The 23,892-nt window shown below is 41.4% G+C and overlaps 1 long non-coding RNA gene across 14 annotated transcripts in view; it reads right to left on the reverse strand.

Moving 5' to 3' along the window:
- LOC308194595 overlaps positions 1-23,892 on the reverse strand; it is a 281,017-nt gene that overhangs the window by 245,296 nt on the left and 11,829 nt on the right. For 12 of the 14 annotated variants that reach the window (XR_013950690.1, XR_013950691.1, XR_013950692.1 and 9 more), the window contains exon 3: positions 4,604-9,722. The exons of 1 other annotated variant lie outside the window; for it this stretch is intronic. This is a non-coding gene — a long non-coding RNA (uncharacterized lncRNA). The remainder of the gene's footprint in view (positions 1-4,603; positions 9,723-23,892) is intronic. One more of the 14 variants, XR_013950694.1, reaches the window with a different exon arrangement.

Consider the following 23,892-nt stretch of genomic DNA (forward strand, 5'->3'; position numbering starts at 1 on the left):
TGAATGGCAGTCTGCTTCCTTAAAGCACTGACCACTATTGCCTTAAATTTCTTCTGTCTACAAAATTATCTATCATCTGGCCTTTGCATAAGTTATGCAACTGAAAATAACTTCACATTCAGCTTATATACAATTTGCTGATAAATCCAGGCACTTTCTGGAAGAACTGTGCTCCTGACAAAGGAGTATTGAACAGCCATTTAGAAGTTTTGGACTGTGTATCTTTGTATCCAATTACAGTAAATCATATACTGCCTATGGGTATCTCACAGCAGTTTTACATGGCCTCATTTGAGGTGTTTATGGAGCCCAAAACATCAGATGGCAAATTAAATGTAGTTCAAGAGGATCAGAAAGATATTTGTAGCTTTTGAGAGTCAACTTTGTGGTGGAAAGGGTTTTTATTTCTATAGACAAATAAAGTTGTAGAAAAGTTGCAATTAAAAGGTTATTCAAGACAAATATCTATTCAAGGAAAAGCAGATTTTAGAGTCGCTACAGGCATAGTACTTTGAAATATTTTACAGATTAGACGAATATTGCCAGGGATTCAGGCAAACAGACCACAAAATCTTCTCCTGAAAAATGCTTTTTTTTAAAAAACGTACACTGAAAACTCTTCATAGTACATAGCAAATAATGAGCTTCCTGGTCCAGCATGTGAATGTTACATACTGGTTTTTGAAGCCAGGGATGAATGGTATTCCCCCAAAAAATAATTCTACTAACATGAAACACTTAATTACATTATGCTGATCTCTACTTGGTTTTTAATATTAAAATGCCAAACCAAGTCATTTGCAGATATTTCCCATGTCATTTTGATAAGTAAGGCACATTTTGCTGTAACGTCAGCTGGTTTTGACTCACTTAACAGGTTTATGGTAAGAGTTACTACAGGTGTCAGTGACAGTTAAATCAAATGTTCCAACATTAGCAAAAGCAAATTTTCTTTCTGAAAGAAAATAATGTTGCCTTTATTATCCACATTTTTCATTTCATACCACAAGACTGTGACCTGATTAACAAAAGTAACACTTTCTACATCCAACCTAGTGCTTCGGAACCAGTTGCCACCAGTGCAATGGCAACAGAGAGCAGGAGGAGCTCTCCAGAGCCCTTTTTTGTCTGCACGGAGAATGGCTGAGGAAGGAAATGCATTTCCGCAATGGTGTCACGCTAAACTTCAACATGGGGTTGGCTGGAAAGATTCACAAACAAAACACCTTATTCCATCACACGTTCAGAGGAACTCAAAAGATGTTTTTCCCCTCACTTAGCTAATGGAAATTTGTGTTTTGCAATGTAACCATATTCTGACACCTGTTTTACAACTATGTGTAGTTCCACCTCCCTGTGATAAAAGTAATTAAAGGCTAGAGCAAAGAAAAGAACAGGGAGGCTATGCTGGCTGCCTGGGCCATAACTCACCTTGCAGGCAAATCCTGGACCAGAGCACCTATATGCTGTCCCCCCGACAACGTCCATAGATTTGGTGAAGGAACATGCAACGCAGGGTACTTTGAATTGAGAAATCAGAAGGAAAGTCATACCCCCTTTTCAGTTTATTTTACGGCTTGTAAAAGTACTAGAAGCAGCTAGATTTGCCTTTCATGCACCCATACTTTCGTTACTTTTACTTGCCATGCCACACCTAAGACGAGATAACATGACTAAAATGGGGAACCAGGTTCTCCAGATTTTGTCAGCTCCCCTTCTCACTTGGAGCACAACAAATAATAACCACTTCTGAAGAAAGAGAAGCTCTCAGAATCACAAAAGATAAGCAATCAGCTGTAAAGAATTGCAATAGAACTTTTGAGGTTTATCCTTCCTATGAAACCATACAAAAGAAATAAATCTGCCTCTAACTGGAAGAGATAAAATCTACTATGCATCCAAGACTTTATGCAAACTGATTCATTTCTGTGAGCCAGAAAACAACAAACACACACATTCTGAATAGTTATTCCACCACCAGAAACTATTCCACTGGGACAAATACTATTGATAAAAGCACTCTCTTCAAATCTGCAAAACCATAAATACATTTATCCCCCTGTTGAGCAGCAGTTATAAAGTTTGATCCTGTCATTAAATACCTTCTGCTGGCACTTCCTCTCCTCTTCTTCCAGAGATACCACCTCAAAAAGTAAAATAGACCTGGAATATGCATGGTACCCCTTATTCCTTACAGTCTCCTCTGCCTCCCTTGCTCTCCATTTATTAGAACAAAATGCAAAATAGAACTACAACGGCAACATTTTTTTTCCTCATTAACCAAGACCTCAGGTCTTCATTCTAGCTTTTGGGATTTGACAAAATTCTTTTCTGCCTATCTGGAAATGGCAGATATTAAACTAGTCATGCATTTAATCCAGGCAGGAAGTATCCTGATAATGTGCTTGCTGGTCTCATAGCATCTTCATAAGGAGTGGAGCATTCCCAACTCTGATTGATTTTAGTAGAAACTGAAGATGGAACACAAGTATTAAAAAGTGTTTATTTGGAATTTCATAGCTGTCAGCTGCAGACTTTTATGAGCTTTGAAATTGCCTCAGTGTTCATTCACCTACAGCAAAAGACTGAACTGGTGACAGACAAATCTCAGACTTGTGATAGCATTTACCGGATACTGAAGATCAAAAGAACCACAAGTTGAACATAGAGTAAGTAGGGTCTAAAAAGAAAAAAAGTAAATGCACATGTAGTACATTTGGGAAATATGTAGCATTGCACTGGTGTTCTTACACAGGTATTAAGAAATCTTAGGAAATCACTAGGATTGGCATATTCAGGTTCTGCTCTTGTGCCCTCAAAATCTTTAAAGAGATCTGTGATAAAACGGAGTTGCCAAGGTGAACATCTGATCTCTGTTGGCTCCTCACTCCATTTTCACTTCTAAACTGTGAAAATATTTGAGAGTTGCTAGCCCTGTTCATCAGTGTATAATACCTGAAAAGCAGCACACTGTCTAAAAGCAGTCTGTTGCAAGAACTACTTGCTTCCCCCAAAAAGAGTCCTTGGCAGGAGGTTCATCATTGCCTCTGCGGTTTGAAACACATCCACCTCCACAGCCAGGTGATCTGCTCCAAAACCTTTCAACAGAGCAAAACTGTACTTCAGCCTCATGAAAATAAAGATCATCTTCAGATAACATGGTCACATCACACAAAAAGCATCCTCACGTCACCCTCAGAAATAACAAAGAAGCGCCTCTGTAGACACACCTTTATAGGATTCCACGAGTGCGAGATCTGGCCACAAAGCATATGCATCCAGCTAAAGTTTGCAAGGTTCTAGGTAGAACATAAACATAATGCAACTTCTTGTTTGTAGTACATTAAAATTCCAGCAAATTTCCACTTAGTTATAACCAAGCCAACATAATGACAATCTGCCTTTCCTCTCCCATGCAAAGTATGGTTTCTATCACACAAAAAAAAATCTGTTGTTATACTGTATTGCCAATAATTATCTTACAGTCACAAAATAGGAATACTTACTTTGATTAAGTGCCGCTGACCACTTTAAGACGGCATCTCTTCAATAGCTTCCTCTGCACTCTCGGACAGTATGGCCATGTTTAGCAACATCCATCTCAAACATCTGTGGGAGCAGTCCTACCAGCCCATCTACCACCATTAACCATTGCTACTGACAAACAACCGTCAGCTTCCATACAACTTAGCCATCTGTAAACACAGAAGGCTTCGTAATGAACCAGCCTTCAGATTAGAACAGTATTTTCTGATGATTTTATTCAACATTTTATCTTCCTTTTGTCTTATGTGTGATGCTCTCATTAATTATGCTTGTACTTAATATATCCATCTAAAATTGTATATTCTTTTAAATTTACAAGCTATCATTAGTCTGTTTCGATTTTAAGGAGCACACGATGCAAGAGTTATCCTAGCCTTTCTCATCAGAATCTTTTCCGCTCAATTCTCTTAGTGACTTGTGGCTTTGTCCACCTTAACAGAAAGTAAGACTCCAACACCTAGTTATAAAGGCAGTTTATCTACTAATCTTTTCTTTTATTAAATAGAGGCTGGAAGTTGAATTATTTTAACAAATTAAGCTTATTGTCAGTAAGAAGCATTCCTGCCTATACTACTAAAAACACCCGCAATGACCTGTTAAACTGCAACAATAAATCATGTAACACAACGCTATTCATAATCATTAAGCTTCGTAGGGCAAGTTATTATGCAAGATGAAAATCGGTGCTGTTCTGGACTTCCCCTAAGCTACTGTAAGATCTGCCCCACCCAATGAAAATGCTAGGAAAATAAACAATAGCGCTGAGTACATTTGGGGGTGTGGGATTTGACATATACCAATAAGTAGTCCTTAAGACACAAAGTTTTGTTTTAAACAGGCAATTTCAGTACTAATCAAAAGCCTCTGCTTCTGAGAATTTGACTAAGGGGGCTGCAAACAACAGAGCAAACATCAGCTTGTCTGTTCTAGCACCTGCTATTTGTAGGCTGGGAAACAACCAGAAGGTCTATCCCTCCACAAGCATTTCAGGCAAGGGTTGATAAAGATGATGACTTCAGATTTCACCGCTTGAGCTGGCAAACTAAGAACTACTTACAACTGTGCTTCTCTCATGAGCTCTCAAGAACAGTGGAGTATTTGTGTCCCTCACAGTCGAACACTTCAGCACCACCTTTCTTCATCATGGAAAGCGGCAACAAGAAATGGCATTCCCTTTGACTTCCCGCCGAGGCGATCGGCTCTGAGGCAGATGCGTTCTGCAGCAGATCAGGGGATCGAGGCGGGCAGGGCTTTTTTTTTTTTTTCGGCCTTTTTCTCCGGCATCGAAGCCACTCGAGGCAGCAGAGGGAGCCGGCAGGCCTCGCGAGGGCGGCTGACGAGGTCCAGGCGGAGCCAGCAGCGGCGGGCTGTTTACATCGGGCGTCGCCGCCATTTTGCAGCCACTTGCCGCGGCGGCCCACAACCGGGCGGTATAACAGCAGGCCCTAGGGAGCGCCGCAAACGGGACCGGCTTGGCAGTTAGCGCAGGCAGTTCAAACGGAGGAAGGAGGATCCTCTCCTCTGGGAACTCTGCCTCTTAAAACTTCTAATTTTAGCAAGGAAGCTACCGTAGAGAGTACTAGCGAGCCTGCTGATTTGTCATGGCTGCACCCCAGCGGAAGGCTTTTACCAACTTTTTTTTTTGATACTGTGATCATTTTAAGGCCATTCGACCTGTGCTCTAACATTTTCATTTCATCATAAAGCCTCCTCCTCAAATCCTGAGTTTATTAATATTCATTTTTGTGTAAGAGACTTTGAAATTGAGTAACACATGAAACTACACTTTTTTTTTTTTTTATCTGTGTGCAAGTAATAACTGGAAACCCTTACTGGATGAAATGATTTTGGTGTGGGTTTAGGGATTTGTTGGTTTGTTTTCCTACATAAAACTGCATTTGAAGCTGTCTTCAGAATCAACAGCCTGCAGTCACCCAGTACTCTCCAGAGATTTCACAGAAGATGACGAGGGACTAATTTCTTTCTGTGCTTTCATGACCAAGTTATTATGTAGAAGTATGAAAAGTTAGTGCAGAAAGCTTCTTCAGTCATCCTCCAGTTCAGAAGCTTAGTAAGATATTATTTAATACATTCTTACTGGTAATTCTTAACACTGAAATTATTCATAATTTGCCCTAATATTAGAAATGGGCACACTTCAAAGGAACAAAAGATTAGTTCAGATAAGCACAGAAAATCTGGAAGACCAAGCAGCCACCTTGGAGTTGGAAAACCTTTGAATGTGCTGCCTGAAAATACTTTGTGCCCCTGTACTCGGCTCTGGTGAGGCCGCACCTTGAGTACTGTGTTCAGTTTTGGGCCCCTCGCTACAGGAAGGACATGGACGTGCTCGAGCGAGTCCAGAGAAGGGCGACCAAGCTGGTGAGGGGTCTGGAGAACAAGTCTTACGAGGAGCGGCTGAGGGAGCTGGGCTTGTTCAGCCTGGAGAAGAGGAGGCTCAGGGGAGACCTCGTCGCTCTCTACAGTTACCTTAAAGGAGGCTGTAGAGAGGTGGGGGTTGGTCTGTTCTCCTACGTGCCTGGTGACAGGACGAGGGGGAATGGGCGAAAGTTGCGACAGGGGAGTTTTAGGTTGGATGTTAGGAAGTACTTCTTTACCGAAAGGGTTATTAAGCATTGGAACGGGCTGCCCAGGGAGGTGGTGGAGTCACCATCCCTGGAGGTCTTTAAAAGACGTTTAGATGTAGAGCTTAGCGATATGGTTTAGTGGAGTACTTAGTGTTAGGTCGGAGGTTGGACTCGATGATCTTGAGGTCTCTTCCAACCTAGAAATCTGTGATACCAAGAAAAGTGTGGAGACCCAGACAGAGGCCCCACACAAATACACAAGGAAGACTGTCGCCAAGAAAAATGTGGAGACCTAGACAGAGGTCCCACAGAAACATGCAAATGCACAGGTCTCTGGCTGCAGCGAGTGCCAGAGCCTGGCCCTTGCAGTGCAGGGCGACAGAGACAACACCTGTGTCAAGATGCGACCAGGTGAATTATTTACTCAGCCTAGTGGCTGACCTGAAGGAGGAGGTGGAGAGGCTGAGGAGCATTAGGGAGTGCGAGAGGGAGATAGATTGGTGGAGCCAAGTCCCTGCCAGCCCTGAGGCTTAGGCAGCCAGCTGAGGCTTCTGGAGAAGCACATCACCCGCTACTGCCTTGCAAACTGGTAATAGTGATAGGACAAGGGGGAATGGTTTTAAACTAAGACAGGGGAGATTTAGGTTAGATATCACGAGGAAGTTTCTCACTCAGAGGGTGGTGAGGCACTGGAACAGGTAGCCCAGAGAGGCTGTGGATGCCTCATCCCTGGAGGCTTTCAAGGCCAGGCTGGATGTGGCTCTGGGCAGCCTGCTCTAGTGGTTGGCAACCCTGCCCAGAGCAGGGGGGTTGAAACTAGATGATCTTTAAGGTCCTTTTCAACCCAGGCCATTCTATGATTCATCTGGAGAGCTGCGAGAAAATATTCCTTAGGTGTTTTGTAGATCTGTAATATGATCAGTCTTTCACTTTCCTATAAGTTAGCAGCAATTAAATAGTCATCCTGATACTAAAGTCTGACATGTCGAGGATATTAGCCAGCACCTGCTATCATGGAGCTGTTATTCATTTGTTTACAGATTCAGACAGAGCATGTTACATTAGTGACTCACATTTGAAGATTTATGTGCAATCACAAGGATCACGGACTTGTTTAAATAAGAACTATACTCATCACAAAACATCCACTTATGTGCCATAAGATGTAATATTTCATTGAGCAATAGCCATTTTATTATTTTTTCCTCTCCATAGAAAGATTCATATTCAAGCACACTTCGTTACACTTTGGTTTGAAGTAGATGGCTGTTCTTAATGCACAATGGAACTATGCTATTTTAAATATCTGGCCAAGCTTTCATCCCTCCTTCAGCCTCCAAAAATGAAAAGTGTGAAATCTCCTAGACAACGTCACTCAGATTGCCTCAAAGAAAATAATTTATGCCCACAAAGTCAGCAACCATGAGAAGGAAGTGTAACCTTTTTTGACAGAGCAGGAACAAGCAAACAAACAAGCATTCCCAAAAAAAGTATTCCCAAAAAAGCATTCCCAAAAATCTTAAAAAAATGCACAGGTTCACATAGTTTAAAAACATGAGCTAATAGTAGGATTTTTAGTCTTGACTAAAATCGTGTTTTTTGTTTCAGTTTTCATACATGCATTCATCTGACAAATTTTCCAAACACTAATTACGTGTCCCAGAAGAATTCCTCCTATGCTCATCATTCTTGCAAAGGGCTTTGGGGCTTCACTTGTGAAAACTGTTACTTTGCCAACTTTGCATTCAACAGCAAAGCTCCCAATATGTTTGTATTTGCCAGAATGTTAGTTGCCTTGTTACCCAGCTGGACCTTTTGGATGGAGGCACTTTTTAGGCTGCCCAAAGTTTTAATTACTGTGGTACTGCTAATTCAATTACTGAATCCCTATGCACTCCACAAAACCAAGTTCAGTTCTCGCAGCTGTATTCTATTTATCTTCAGATAACCTTTTGTCTGGATTATTATTTCCATTTTGCAACTCCCTGTGTTATGTTACTTTTCCTTCCCATTCCAGTCACTTTCCAACCTATTATCAGGTATTATCAACCTATTATCAACCTATATCAGGTATTATACTGGTATTGCTACTCTCACTTACAAACACTACAGAAATAAAATATACTTATTCTCCCACTGTGATCAGTGTTTATTTTCTAGTGTTAATTACCAATATGGTATTTCAAGGACATCTTTAGGGGATGACAGTCAGATGGCTAGGCCTTTCTATACAAATGAGTTGTCTCAAAATTCAACACCATTGAATGCTGAACTGTATGCATATTTATGTATCTGTATATACATATATGTATGTATAATCAGTTGACATAGATAATTAGCTCATCGTGCACAGAAATCTTCTCAGCAGAGGCTACAAGAACGAAAAGCCAAACAAGCAAACCTCAACTACCACTAGAAACCATGAAGCTTAGCATTATACATCAGTCGATTATCTTGTGACTTTACTAGACAGCTAAACGAGGCTTCCTTTTATGTACTATTACCTAAATCCTGTATTAGTGAAAAATTAGGTAATAAATTACCTAAATCCTGTATTAATGAAATTTAATGAATTTCTGATCTGTCTTTTGAATGAGCATTGGAATCCTACTGCACTATTACTCCAAGATACTACCTATTACATTGCTACTTTCAAGTAACTAGCTGCTTCATTCCCTCAAAGAAATGAAGGATTCCTGCCCTCACACACCAGATCAACATTGCACTAACGTACAGTTTGAGTGTTGAAACTAAGTTCACACAGAATATAAATTGCACTGGAGTCTTGTGTCAGCATTCTGCTCCATAGCAATTTTCATGCATATTTCACATGTACAATCTGTTTTGACTTTCCTGTTAGAACAGAACTCACAGAAGATAATACCCTCTTCACAAAGTAATTTGCAATTATCCCAAACAGAATCAATGTTTCTACTAAAAGATTATAACAGAATAAACCAAATATTACTTCATTCCATTAGAACATTACTTCCATTAAGATATTTACTAACACTCAACATGTGGGAATATAACATAGGCCAAGTCACTAGAACACATCTGAATGATTACTTCAATCATAAGCTCAGTTCACAGGCCTGATAGCTTCTGGCTAAAAGTTCCTTTTCACTACATCCCTTTGTCCATAATTTAATTCAGTCAATATTTATTGCTGCGCTTCCATGAGAGAAAATAATGTACACTACATCAACAAAATTTGTAGCAAGTAAGTTTATTAGCATGGATCGCGACTGGAGTTAGTAAATTGTCTTGCTATATTTTCCACAAAATAATATTCTGCAATGTAGGAGAGAAGTGGTCTTTACTCTTAGCTACTAATTTGCGAGGTTTAATCACTACCTGTTCTTCTGTTGGCTGATCTGTGAAAACTGTAGGTAGAACAAAAACACACCTTCTTCACTCAAATGAAGTCACACAACATACCTGCCAGTGTCTTTACAACACGGCTATATATTTAGCATGCAGCAGCAGCCTACTTCGATTCAGAATCACTTCTCATAATTTGGAGGTCTTGGAGGAACAGGAACATGTTGGCACTCCAGGAACTGAAGGGTTTGGCCTTTCTCCCTACTTTAAAGAGAGAGAAAGACAGAGAGACTAAGTGTCTGTTCCTGAAATGCATGCTGAGACCTCTGCAATGCAGCTGTCAGGCAGTTTTTCACTTTGACAACTGACACAACACCTTGTATAAAATCAGGTTTATCATTTCCCTGTGTTGTCCAGTGAAGTAAAACTAATTACCTGAACTGGTATTTTAATGTTTCTCCTGTACTTTCAGATAGACTTTGAATATCCCCATTCAATTGCTGCTTTATATAGCATTCCTTTCTGACCGGATGTTTTTATTCCAGTAATTCGTAAAGCACCTATAAAAGAGCTGACCGTATGTCCTGGAGAAGCAGCAAGACTGCCACCCTACAACCAGACTCTAATGCTTGAACAGTAAGGTGACAAGCACCATTTCTACCTACAAAACTTGAACAGGGACACACAGCCCACTGCCAAAGCCAAAGGTTAGAAATGTTTTCATTCAAATGAAGCAGGGCTAGTGGGAGAGCTTAGTGGGTTTAAGCTCTCTTCTCCGTAATAACAGTCAAGGGGTAAAAGGGAAGTAAGGGGGAAAAGATTAATTCTTCTTTTTCAAAATCTCCTGCAGCCTACTGGCCAGTTTCTGTATACTCTGCAGAGAACTCACGCCTAACAAAAGGTTAAAAAGAGACTGAAAGACATATGAAGTCATACAAAACAGATTATTCATTCACATCCAAATGAAACAAAAGAAAAACCAAAAGCCTTATACGATTCTTATCATTACCTAATAACCATTTTGCTTCAGTTTTTAATAGCTTAGTGGAATCTACAATGAGACAGGTAGCTACCCAGCGGGTAGTAGGCAACAGGACCTTGAGAAAGAAAAGGGAATCCATGGGTGGGACCCCAAGGCTCAAACTTTAATAATTTCTTCTGCCTCAGAGTTCCTTCCTGTCTTAGAGCAAGCCACATCGTATCTGTGAGCCTCTCCTTTCTGCTTCTTACACCACTTAACTACGGTTAAACTTTTAGGGGCTGCAAAAAGTTGTTATTCTTTGAAGAATATTAAGTATTTAGATGGAGAGGATACCTGGCTAGGTTTACGGAAATGATCAAGTATCAGAGGTCAGAGTGAGCACAGCACTGTAACTGGAGCGGGGCTGTAAGAGGAGTGAAGGTAGCTGCCCAGTGTAGTCGAAAGCTGCTTGAAGAACACTCCTGGAAGGAACACGGCCTGTGGCCGGGGGCTCCTGGCCTACAGGTCAGCCCAGGGCTTGAGCTACTAATAAAGAAAAAGTGCTAAGCTAGAAGGTGACTGGAAAAGTGCTCTCAAAGGAAATGGGGACTGCAGAAACAGATAACCCACCCCTGGAAGTGTTCAAGGCCAGACTGGATGGGGCTTTGGGCAACCTGGTCTGGTGGGAGGTGTCCCTGCCCATGGCAGGGGGTTGGAATTGGATGGTCTTTAAGGTCCCTTCAAACCCAAACCATTCTGTGATTTTATAATACTGGTTCAGACTACGACCTTTTGCTTTTAAATAAAATGGCTGTCACAGATGAGGCTATATAACAAAAAATAATAAAGGGGGTTAACATTCAACTCTCTTGGCCTGTAAAATAACAACTGCCCAGACTCAATAGCCAGCATCTTGTCAATCATGCTCTTCAGCCAGTGTCCAAATGATAATGCTCTATCTACCATTTGTGAACATGGAAACTTGTCTGCTCTGTGATGCAAGTGTCAGATCTTTTTCCACTACTCTTCAGTTTGGTGTAGCCTGTTTAAAGCACTTGTACTGAAACATCCCACTGGATGGTTTGGGGTTAAGTATGTGAAATTCATGACTGAAGACTCTGAATTCATTTTGTGTTCACTAATTGTACTAAGAAGGATTCTCACACCTCATTATTGTATGTTATACTGAAATTCCCTGCACATAATTGCAAAATAAATTATTTCAAGAAAAAGGCCGTAAAGCAAGTATTTTAGGGAGGAAGAAAAGCAATAAGTTCTATATAAAAAATCATGAAGTAGTTTTTCAAGATTTATTGAATTCTGCATTTATGTATGCTCAAGTTTGGAAATGATAAAATAATCTGATCTGTTTGATGTTGCTTATGAAATAAACTCTTTAAATAAGAGTTATAGAGCTAAGATTATTGCAACTAATAGTTGGAGGAATAGCCATCCAACTATTAAGGTGGCCTTTGGACTCAAGAGGTGTTGATACAGTCAGAGGCTTTCTGTACCCAGATATATAAAATTATTAAGGTACTTGAAATTGTGGAAGACAGATTTTTAAAAAACACTTATCTACATATGGAAACATATATATATATATAAATATATAATTCTGATTCTTATACACATTCTAATGCAAACAGAGGAATCAGTGATCAGACCTTTACTATAGAAAACTTCATAGACAAATAACATATGGCTCTGCATTGAAGAACTCACAATATTAGGTACTGTTCCTGCATTTATTTTATGTACAGTCATAACTTTAAGAAAATAGGCAGTCCACTAACTAAGTTACGATCCCCAAACATGCTTCTGCATTTAAACCCAAATTATTGGATGACAGACAAGTAGATGTATCACTCAGACGGGGAACAAAAATATCTGAATCATGTCTGAACTAAAACATGTTAATAAAAGCCCCTTTAAAAACTCTCATGATTATTTCCCCAAGGGACTACTAAGTGTTTATGCACCCAGCATTTGATTTCAAAGGATTGCACTAGCTAGTACTTTTCCAAATGCAATCACAGAATTCTCTAGCATCATAGAAGTTAATTATCCAAAATATTGCTAATTGTGACTCTTAGTTATGCTACTGCTCATCAAGAATAGTTCTGCTAATTGATATTTCACTGTCTGCACACAAGCAGTGTAGGAACAAAGAAGCCCTATCACCTCAACGAGTAGTAAAGGAGAATCAAAGCACCCACAACTATTAATCCAAAGACAAGGTCTGCTTTTCATGCCATGATGCTTCATGGATTTGCCTGCTGACACTTCATTGACACCAGACAAGTCTCTCCACCACCGTAACCAGTATGCTCTACGACTGATGTTCTGATGTCAATGCCTGTCAAGTCTCTTTGTGAAGTAAGAGACTTTCCAGAGGCAATCCTTTCGAATTGCACTTCCTGTATGTATTCCCTGAGCCGTCCACTCACACAAGAACAACATCTCTGGCGAGATGACTACAGTAACACAATAATCAACAACTTTTTGCCAGGAAGCATGGAAGTATTTGCTGGGTGATCTCCCTTGATTAAATGAACAACCTAAACAGAAATATTCTTCTTTTCCATAGTGATTTCCATTAAAAAATTCCATCCTCATCAATGACATTGTGTCAACATAAAGAGTCTCTACAGCTGTAGGACTTCAATGACTTCAACAACAAGCTTCATTAATGAGACTATTTATTGCTCTATTTATAAGCAGAGTGGTGTAATTACTAATTTGCAGAGCAAGAAGACCTTTCAGGAAGATCATTTTAACGCTAATGTATGTTCACATCATATAAACTATGGTCAGTCAGTTTTCATCATTTTTAAATGCATACCTGCTTTAATACTTGTCATGGGGAATTGGATTAGTGGACTAGCTCTGTACCTGATGACGCTTCAGAGACAAATCATGAAATTCCAAAGCAGGCAATTACCCAGTAACCTCCAAGTATGGTGAAAAAATATTAAATTCGGATCTACAAGTTGGTTTATACCATCAAGCAGAAGCCTTTGAATTTAAGTTAATTCATCAGTTCTTCCACCAACTTTTCATCACAAACCCCATACTACCCACCTTCTCCACCCTTCCAAATGCTATTCCACCTCTCTTCCAAGTAAAGATATTCTGTCGTGCAAATTACATTCAAAAATCCCTTATTTTTCAACCCAGTGAACACAAAACAGAACTACTAGATTAGATATTAGAAAGAAATTCCTTACTCTGAGGGTGGTGAGGCAGTGGAATAAATTGCCCAGAGAAGCTGTGGATGCCCCATGCCTGGAAGTGGTTGAAGGCCAGATTGGATGGGTCTTTGGGCACCATGGTCTGGTGGAAGCTGTGCCTGCACATGGCAGGGGGGTTGGAACGGGATGGTCTTTAAGTCCCTTCCAACATTTGGTGATTCCAGGATTTTAACACCCAGCCTTATATACTCAAGGTCAGCTATCCCCCAGGACAGAGACTTCGCAGTCTTTCTGGACGCTGGTTCTGTCTGAACACCCCTGTGGGGACAATCGCTTCCTTTTTGCTAGCTGGGCTGTCTCCACCTGCAAGTGTGGGCCTGGTGCTGCTCACGTTTCTGCCACAGAGCCCCTCAGAGAAGACGCAGGCTTCATCTTCTCTACTCCCTCCCAGCAGGCAGCTGCAGGCAGCTGTCAGGTCCACCCCTGAGCCTTCTCTCCTTCGTGCTGACCAAAGGAGGTCCCTCAGCCTGCCCTTGTATGCCGTGTGCCCCGGCCCCTCACTCCCTCATGTGCCCTGGGCTGGGCCCACTCCACACCCATCAGTATCTTCCCTGTCTGGGGGAGACCAGAGGGGGATCCCGGAGTCCAAGTGCAGTCGCAAAAATGACACCAAAAAGCAGAGAGGAAAGCGGATTTACCGGTTTTTATTGTTGTTTTCGTGGTTGTTGTTATAACGTATTTATTTATTATTTTTATTATGATTATTTTATCAGTTTGTTGCCCCGTCCTGGGAAGAGCTGGTAACCAAGCGCCTTGAAGGGTCTTTACGCTGCACTCCTGCGCTGCTTCCTGGCAGACCTGAAGGCTTCTGCTTCTGCAGAGGAACAGCTCTCTGCGTGCCCGTTTCGAGGGATCTGCTGCTGTTCTCTGTGCACCGCCATGCAGGGCGCGGGTTCGTCTTCAAGCACCTCTTGGCAGCCTTCTCGTCCTCAGACCGAGACACCCCACGCCAGGCGTGGCCTTCGGAGGGCTTCTCCTGTCGCCCGGTGCAGCAGCCCAGAGGAAGCCGAGTGCGCTCTTGCCCAGCGCTCGGGACTCCGTGCAGAAGGGGTTACACCTCTCCAGGAGAGGTGGGGAGGGGGGACGGGGAGACGGGGACAGGGGGTGGGAGAAGAGGCCATCCTGCAGGCAATCCTGCGTGATGGTTAACGGATGGCCTCTTCCCCCTACTTGCGGAGGCAGGGCCGGGAGTACGGAGCGGTCTGGGCGGTTCTGCGATGGCGATGGTGGTGCCTCGCTGGTGGGAGCCCTGGCACGATGGTGTTGTGCCACACCAGATGGGATGGAGGTGGATCCACCTCCATCAGCTCTTCCTCCTCCACAGGTGGATCCACCTCCATGGGCTCCACACCAACCGCCACGGCCGCTCCGTCTCCGCTGGCACGCCTCCGCCTGCACTTCTGTTTGGGTTCCATAACCCAATTCGCTTTTATTCCACCAAGAGGTGGGTAGCCTTCACGCCAGGATCTCTTAATCCCAACCATCGTTGGTAGTTGCCAGAGATCCTGGGATTCCAGCTAGTGGTGTGCCAGGCGCAGGGGCTTTTATAGGCCCCAGAACAAAGGGGGGCGGGCAGATGCCCTGTGACATCGGGAGAGTTCTGTGATGGCCGCCATGATGGCGCGCCACGCCCCAGGCCCAACATGGCCGTGTTGGGAGGGGGCTTCTGCGGCCTGAAAGAGGCCCTCGTGTGGAAGGAGGAGGAGGGTCGGGGGGCTGGGGGCCCCTTTCCTGGGCCATTTTGCTTGCCAGAGAGACAGGCTGCCCCTTGGGCACAGGGACTGCCCTCTGCCTCCACTCCTGCACCCTGAGTACGATCCTTTTTCAGAGTAGCCTTAATGCAGACACACCAACTCTTCCCTTTGACATGTTTCATAGCTCCCTGTTTACCAATCGTAACATAAAGAACCCATCATCGTGCAGTGCAGTCACTGTAGCAATTGCTTTGGGCAGTAGTGAGTACCCCAGAGCCCTGGCTTCACTCCAGGTCTGAGATACTTCTGATTTCCAGGGAGCTTTGTCTCTTCTCATGGCTTCTCCTGGGCCACAATCTACAAGTGAGTGAATCCAGTCTATGCGTTTCTGGAAAGGCAGTTCAGCACATTTCTGTGTTTATCCAAACCTTGCTAAGACTGACAATTAATCGACTGACTGTCGATTAGCAGCACACCAGCCACAATTAAGCTGAGGAAAACATTGCATGTACAGTGAACTTCAGGGCACTCAGTCTAGCAGAGGGAGTGAAGTTAGGAATTGGGCTCTACAGATTTGAAAGAAATGTATAGTGTGGGAAATTGCAGCTGACTAAAGATCTGTTGACAGAGGACTGGAAAGTCATGGAGAGACCATTCTTGCACACTTGGCAAGCTCAAGCATAAAAAAAAAAATGTTATTTAAGTAGCAGCAACGTCTTCAACTTGAGGTATAAAAACACACACCGAAATACACCAAGGAGGAAAAAAACAATACTTTGTGTAAAATAATTCTACACAAAAGCATCAAAAGTGTAGTATCTTGATAATACAGCAAAGTTTACCACATGGAAAATAGTCACACTAGTTTTCCCAAGAATATTCTTGAAAGCTTTATGAGTTACATGTGTCTACAAATAAGGAGTGGCAGGAAGGAAAACAAAGCAGAAAGGTTGTACAAGACTAGCAAGGTAAACTTATATATGTATGCCATGAAACAAAGTTTTACCAAGTACAGCTCATGGAACCTCATTAATTTATTTCAAAACTTTATCAAACTTCTGAGCTTTTTAGTAGAGAACAGAAATCTGTCCTGAATGTTTCAGAGAGCTCCTTCTTCTGTTCAGCTTAGATTTCTACTCCCAGTAATTACTCCATCCAAAAATCTCAGTAACTTCAAGATTTTCTAGAAATGCTAAATTCTGAAGCTACCTCTCCCTCTTCCAGGCTGAGAGACGAGCTGTGGCAATTGGTTATATGTTATGACCTTGCTGCACTGAAAATTAACACCTTGTAACTTACCATAAAATACCTTACCCCCAGTAAAACCAAACCACACAGTCAACTCCAACTTTGCCTGCTTTGCCCGTGTACATACAGAAGCATAATTCTGGCAGTTCTAACTAAGCTAGTGAGAAAGATTATAGGGGGGGCAAAAAAAATAACTGAAATATTTCAGTGTTGACATTGCCAATTAATCACTGACAAAGATCTACATAAAGCTTCTGCATTGATTTGCCTATGGACAGATACAAATGAATACACAAAATATATAGCTATATAGCAACCGGCTGGTACAACACAATCACTACTAATTTGTTTACACACCGTATTCAACCTACACAGTGGAACAATCAGTGCCAACTGAATATCTGGCATAATCTGATTGTGTGTTGATCAAACCTGGAAATGTAAGGGAAGAGCCTAACTGCTAGTTTTCAAACATTTCAGTTTCTTTACATATTTTCAAAGCCAAGATGTATTAGGTAGTCACTCAAACATGGAAATGAAATACAAAAAAACCTGAACAGAGTAGGTGTACTCTGCTCTGGCATTCCAAGAGCTGAGCAGCTGGCTCTGGCTTAATAGACATCTTGCTGAGGAATAAATTTTGGTTTTAGTTCGAAGACTGATGATAGGTAAAGCAATTTTCATGTTTAACACAAAGTAAAACTAGGTGTGAAAATCTTAAGTCAAATTTTTGTGTATTAACTTTATGTTCATGCTTCAAAGCATAATTCAATCTGAAGCTGACAGTACTTATCTGACATACTTTTAATGTGTTGAGGGGAGCACAGAAAGACAAATCGGTATATTGATTTTTCAAAACAAAAAAAAAAGTGCTGGATACCTGCCTGCTCCTAATAACCTACAGTTTTACGGGGCCATTTCAGCTGCAGGAAAAGAGTGCTCTGTTCTCCTACCTCTCCGTATCCCAGGGAACTCTATAGAAAGTAACATGCATTAAGAGACTATCAACTCTTCACGAATCTGGATAAAAGCTTAGAAAACTTTTACAATATCCTAGTAAAAACTCTGCAGAGATCTCTTTCTAAAGCCAATAAACTGCAATAAAACAATGTTTTTCCTGGGACCCTGGTATCAGGAGCAGCCTTCTGGAGGAACAGAAAAAAGGAGTAAGTTAGGCTCAGGGAGTGAGGACAACTGGAAGCAGCTGAGCCTGTCTAACACAGTTGCTGTCATCCCCTACTTTGCTGTCAGTAGCAGACAACTACATTTTTAAGAACCAGACCTAGGAGTGATGGCAAAATGCTGCATACAAATGAGATTATGGCAAGAGCTGTTCATAGCTCTGTTCTTACAGACTGAGCCCAAAGTTCTCAAGACCAATTCTCACAAGCTCTTTTATATTACACTTTTCAGCTCACCTATTGTTATTTTAAAGACTCCTCATAGTTACAAGCTCCATTTGGAGTTCTGATTGAGAGACCTATGCTTAACACCATCACTGCATATGAATTCGTCATCAACAGAGATGAGAAAGCAGTTAGGTATGTAATCACCAGCATTAACTGTATCTTGCAATGCTGATGTGTTTCTAAGTGACCTGACACTGCCAACACAACTTAGGAACACCTTACACCTGGTCTGGAGTCCAAAACCCCACACCTATATGGAAGTAACAAGCGAAGGAATGCATGGTTTTTACTCAGCTACAGGTTTAAGTAGGAACAGTGCAAAACACTAACAAATTAAAAAGGCTTTACAGTCCACAGACAAAGAAAACCTGTCAGGTTTGTATGTGTTCTTTTGATAAATTGCATACGAAAAATTGCAGATTTGATTAAACACAAGAACTTCACGAGGTGACGTGGCAAATACAGATAACCTGAAAGCTGACAAAAGATAAAAGCACTTTATTTCCTACTCCTGAGAAAAACTCATTTTGGATCATCCTTACATCTCAGTAACATCCCATTTTATTCTGTGCCTGAAAACTGACAAAGACCGTTAGGTCTCTCCAGGAGACTCATCCTAGAAAACAAGACATTCCTTTTCAGAGTATTTTTGAGCTAATAAATAAATTAAAACTGGACGACAAGCACATTACTCATCCGGAATTTTACACTTTTGCCTAAGACCCAGTCAAAAACAGATCCCAATTTGCTAGTGATCAGGCAAATGGGGATAACTACTTCTCCTCCCCCTCCCCAGAATGCTATATGGCTTGTTTCTGCCTGCCTTCAATTCTCCAACTAAGTGGCTGGTCTCTGCTAACTGAACTGCAAACACACATTGTATGCAACTCCACAGCACAGTGACCTGTCTTTCCTGCTCAGTACAAAAACGTGAATGGATAATAAGTACATTTTTTCCCTAGGGCGTTTCCACGTGAACATTAAAAAAACAACACTAAAGTAATGATTAAAGATGGAGCAAGTTCCCAGTAACACAGGGAATAGGGGAACATATTTAGATAGGTAGACTAGCAACAAAGTATTGCTAAAAATTTTACTTCTCTTATCCTTTTGATGAATACCCACTTTCTGCAAAGAGGCTGACTGATTTATTTGCAAAAGGGAAGGAAGAAGAGTGTTAAACCCGTGCAAACAAAATGAGGAGAAGTCACTGGCCAATGACCCTGTTGGCCCAGTGTTCTTTAATGAGCACTCTGGTGACACGCTCCAAAATGGTATTCATCGGGGGACCTTATGCCTTCATTGCAGCCTGCTGCTTCAGTGATATTATTGTTGCATTAAATTTAAGGCAGTGAGGGGCTGTCTGACTGATCTCTCACAGGCTGACATTTCTACCCGTCTCTGGGCAGCTCTGCTTAGAGGCAGTCAGTTGTAATGTGCACAGCTGCGTGTGCAGCTTTTAAAATAGAACAGTTCAGTGAAAGGGACCTTCAGAGATCATCAGGTCCAGCTCCCTGACCACTTCAGGGCTAACCAAAAGTCAACGCATACTAATGAGGGCATTGCCCAAATGCCTCTTGAACACTGACAGGCTTGGGGCATCAACCACCTCGCTGGGAAGCCTGTTCCACTGTTTGACCACTCTCCCAGTAAATAAATTGTTCCTCGTGTCTAGTCTGAGCCTCCCCGGGCCATCCCCATGCCTCCAATCGCTGGTTCCCATGGAGCAGAGACCGGCAGCTCCCACTCCACTTCCCCTCCCCTGCAAGTCGCAGAGTGCCATGAGGTATCCTCACAGCCTCCTGTTCTCAGCCTCTCCTCGCAGGACATGCCCTCCAGCCCTTTTACTTAACATCCTTTATTATTGTAGGGCCCTGACCCACACACAGCACTCACACACCGATGCTAACTACAGTGGGAGAATGCCCTGGTCAGACAGGCTGGCTATGCCATGTCCAATGCTCCCCAAAACGCGAGGGTGCAGCTCCCTAAGGATGCTTAGTCAGTATCCTCCTAAGCAAAAGTTACTGGCTCAAGCTCTGAGCAATGCTTACTGAACTGTATGTGGGATAAGATTGTATCTGAAGGTAAATGATAACAGGAACAGAGTACTGTATAAGGTTAAGACTAGAACATCTAGCACCTTGCAAATCGGAACTCCAGCTTTCACAAACCTTGTTCCCCAGCCAAAAACATAAATACACCTAGATCTTGCAGCTGCAAAGCTTTCGTTAAAAGCCTTGAAGAGTTATCCACCTGCCACCCCTGGGAACCTTTGGTTTCTTACCAGGCACTATCATTCCTTTGCCTTTACATTTTTTAAACTACCACCTATCAAGGAATATCCAATGTTCTTCTGTGCTATTTGAAGTTACATGCCGCACTGCCCCCATGAAAACTCTCTCATTTGGAGAAAACAGCCAGGAGGATGAGAGAACCTTATGATTTGTTTCACTAAAAAGTAACCCTGATCTGCCACCACTAAACACCTGCTCAGGTAGTTTAGGGTGACTAGAAGCCGTGAAAAAAGTCCCTTACTACAATTTCCATGAACAAAGAAGGAAACAACATAATGGATGTATAAAGTAAGACTTCTGGATTAAAAACCAAGTGGTTTAAGTAATCAAAACCTTGTAAATCAATAAAACAAGCAATCAAGAGAATTATGAACCTGAAAGTTTGCATTAGCAAATCTCAGAAAAATTTAAGAATTGGCTTCCTCCAGCCAGCGTTCTAACACATCCAGCGAAGTACATCAGGACCCATAATATCAAAAGTACAGGTCTAGAAAGGGGCTCAGAACTAAAGTATGCATAGAAAGAAATTAAACGTTTAATCCTGCTAACCTGATATGACCTGCAGGTTAAACACAGATTTAACTTGGTCTTGAACTATCTTGGTATGTGTCTGGAATCCTCATTCCTGAATGAGTTCGCCCCTTTACACAGAAACCCTGAAATGTTCTTCAAATCCCCCACCATAGAAAAACATGCACAAACCTTCTCCAGTACTCAACAGGAAAAAGGATAAATCAGTAAGTAAATAAGAGTAACTACAGAATCCCCAGAAGAAGAATTAGTGGACACATCCCCAGTTGTGCATACAGGCTAAGTTTTTGATGGAAGCATCCCACGTTCCTACGCCACTTTAGGGGTAAATGACTGTCCTCCATTTTAAGTATGCTGATGCACAAGGAAAGAGTAGGATGTCTAACAAACAGCCAGTTCCCTTCTTTCTTGCACTATTTCCATACTCATGTCACCCTAGTGACTAGGCTATTTTCAGTAGAATTACTCCAGATTAATGACTGGACAGATGAGGGCAGAATTGGACTTCAACATTTTAGGATCATCATATGGCTCACAGAACTACTGCCAACTCATTATCAGGTATGTGAAAGTTGAGTTCTGAAATCAGATGGGGTTTCCCCCACTCACCCTCAAAGTTTACATACATGCTAGTGTAGATTTTGTGCCTCTATCTCCACCCAGTGAGAGAAAAGTTTTATCAGTGGCACCATACTCAGTTTTGTAAAGCTCTGTGAAAAGCATTTTGATATAAATAAAGGATGAATATTTCAGAATTACTTGTTTGGCTTACCAAATCCACTCAGAGGCTCTGTTCTTATTTCTTGATTTCACCTAACAAGCTTTCTAGTTTTCTCATTACATCTTCTACATAAGTGGAGCAGACATGTTTGCTTTAGGAAACAAATGTGAAATATCTGCCTACAAAATGATCTTTCAACCTCAACAAAATTTCTCTCTTTGCCCCTTCTCCTCTCCTGACCTCAGCTCCGGTGCATAATTAGGACTCTGTATCATGAGGAGAGATTATAACCAACATGGGTAAGAATAGGAAATAATCAGATCATTCAAACTCTAAACTCAAACCAATTGTGTTATACGGCAGATGTTATCTAACCAGAGGACAGTTGTGGCCAAAAGAAAGACAGACTAGGATGGCATCATCAAATAAATTTTCATATCATAATTGCACAAATAAATACCATCTGGTGACCCACATCTCTAATTTCTATGGAAGAAACCTATTTTCTTTCTAAATACTCTTCCCAGAAAGAAAAGTGCTCATATCTCTTTTAACGCTGAACTACTTTTTTTATGTTCTTGGACAGCAGTCAATATTTGTACAGACAGACCTAGGATCCTTAATATTGGATTAAGGAATTAAGTGCAGTGGGATTTGCAGCCTTTTCCATTTTCTCACTCCTATCACACCAATATTTACCAAGCTCATGTGTGCTCGAGGCAAGTTCAATTTCCATCTCTGCTCAGGGGAGTGATTAAATTTAGCTGATGCTGAGAAGAAGAAATTCAGTGCAATGAATATAGCAAGACTCGGCTGCCAAGCCTATGAGGAAGGATTAGTACCAGAAGCAGAGCTACCAAAAGAAAACACCTGCAAAGAAAGGTTAGTTATAGGGGAAAAAAAAAAAAACACGGAAATTTAATTTTTCTAAAAAGCAAAGCCAAGTCACTATAAGCATAGAACTTAAGTGTGTTAAACTCAATTACGAATATCAATACCAAAAAGTATTCTAGTAGTGCAATTTTAGATTCATTAGAATAATCCCTAATTTTGAGGGAGTTGGGAACATGATTTAGGATTTATTTTTTTTCTTTTAGGATTTTTGCAGCTAGTATGGATCTTTTAACAGAACTGAAAGGAAATCCTATATTTGAGTTTCACTGAAGTTTTGAGTTGATTCAAATTTTGCAGCATTTGCTTATTTCTGACAATGAAACATCAAATGGCTTCCTCTGTTAGATGGACCTATTAGTAGCTTGTTCTTCTGGGAAAATATAGTAACCTTCCCTATAACCTGAAACCTTCCTACCGACTGAAAAAGTCATCTCTTCACTCCAGGAGATGAATGAACACTTCAAAATTATCCATTGCATATAAAGAACAACTGCTACTCATGGAGCAGACTGAACACTTTATTTTGGAGCTACACATTAGTCCAATTGTGTTTTTTCTGGAACATAACTAGGTTCAACTGACAGCACTGACTTTTCAAGGCTGGGAAATAAATGTACCAACCCAGTAGAATCACATTCCAGAATTTTCTACACTTTTGCCATTTAGAAGGAGCACACTGTCATCTCAGAGGCAGTAGTGCCATCCTTCTTCTCAGAATGGAGATTTAAATGTGGCTTCCAAGACTGAGACAGGCATATGATAAGAAAAGACGTTAAAATCCCTGCTTTTTCCTTAAGGAGGAAAGCACAAGGGTGTTTCGAAATGGTTTGGTTTTGAAAGAAATCAGCAGGTCTTCCAGAAGTGAGGGCTGCTAACTTGAGTAAACCTGGGGAATAAAACAGGCACCAAATCATTTAAACCCTTTTCTTACTAGGGTGATTTTGAAAGCACTTCCATTTTGAATTAGGGGAAAAAAGAGAAATGGATTAAGCTTCCTTCTAATTAAGCTGAATTACTCATAAAAACTATGTCAGATCCAATCATATCAATATGAACAAAAAACACATTCATTACAAATTGCACAGGAGTATTTATTTAAAAATCAGCTCAGTTTGATAAATTACCACTCGCAGCATGTGTACGGCTTACTTGTCTGCTTTAAAGAATGATTCCGTACACAATTAATTTACCATTAGCTCTGAGCACCCAGAAACTGTGGAGGTGATATACAGATGCTTTGGCAAGGCCTGTTGGATACTCCATGCTCCCAAGCGTGCTCTTCACGTTAGCTCCTTTCAAAAGCTGTTAGCAGTGAAAGCTCCTCCATATCACTGCCATCCCATATGCCTTGAACACTTAATGACTGGGAATCTACCCATTTCCCGTGCCAAATGGCTCATATCAAGTTTGGGCTTGTTTTGCCTA

The sequence above is a fragment of the Anser brachyrhynchus genome (genome assembly GCF_964034855.1).
Source record: "Anser brachyrhynchus genome assembly, chromosome: 4".
Lineage (NCBI taxonomy): Eukaryota > Metazoa > Chordata > Aves > Anseriformes > Anatidae > Anser > Anser brachyrhynchus.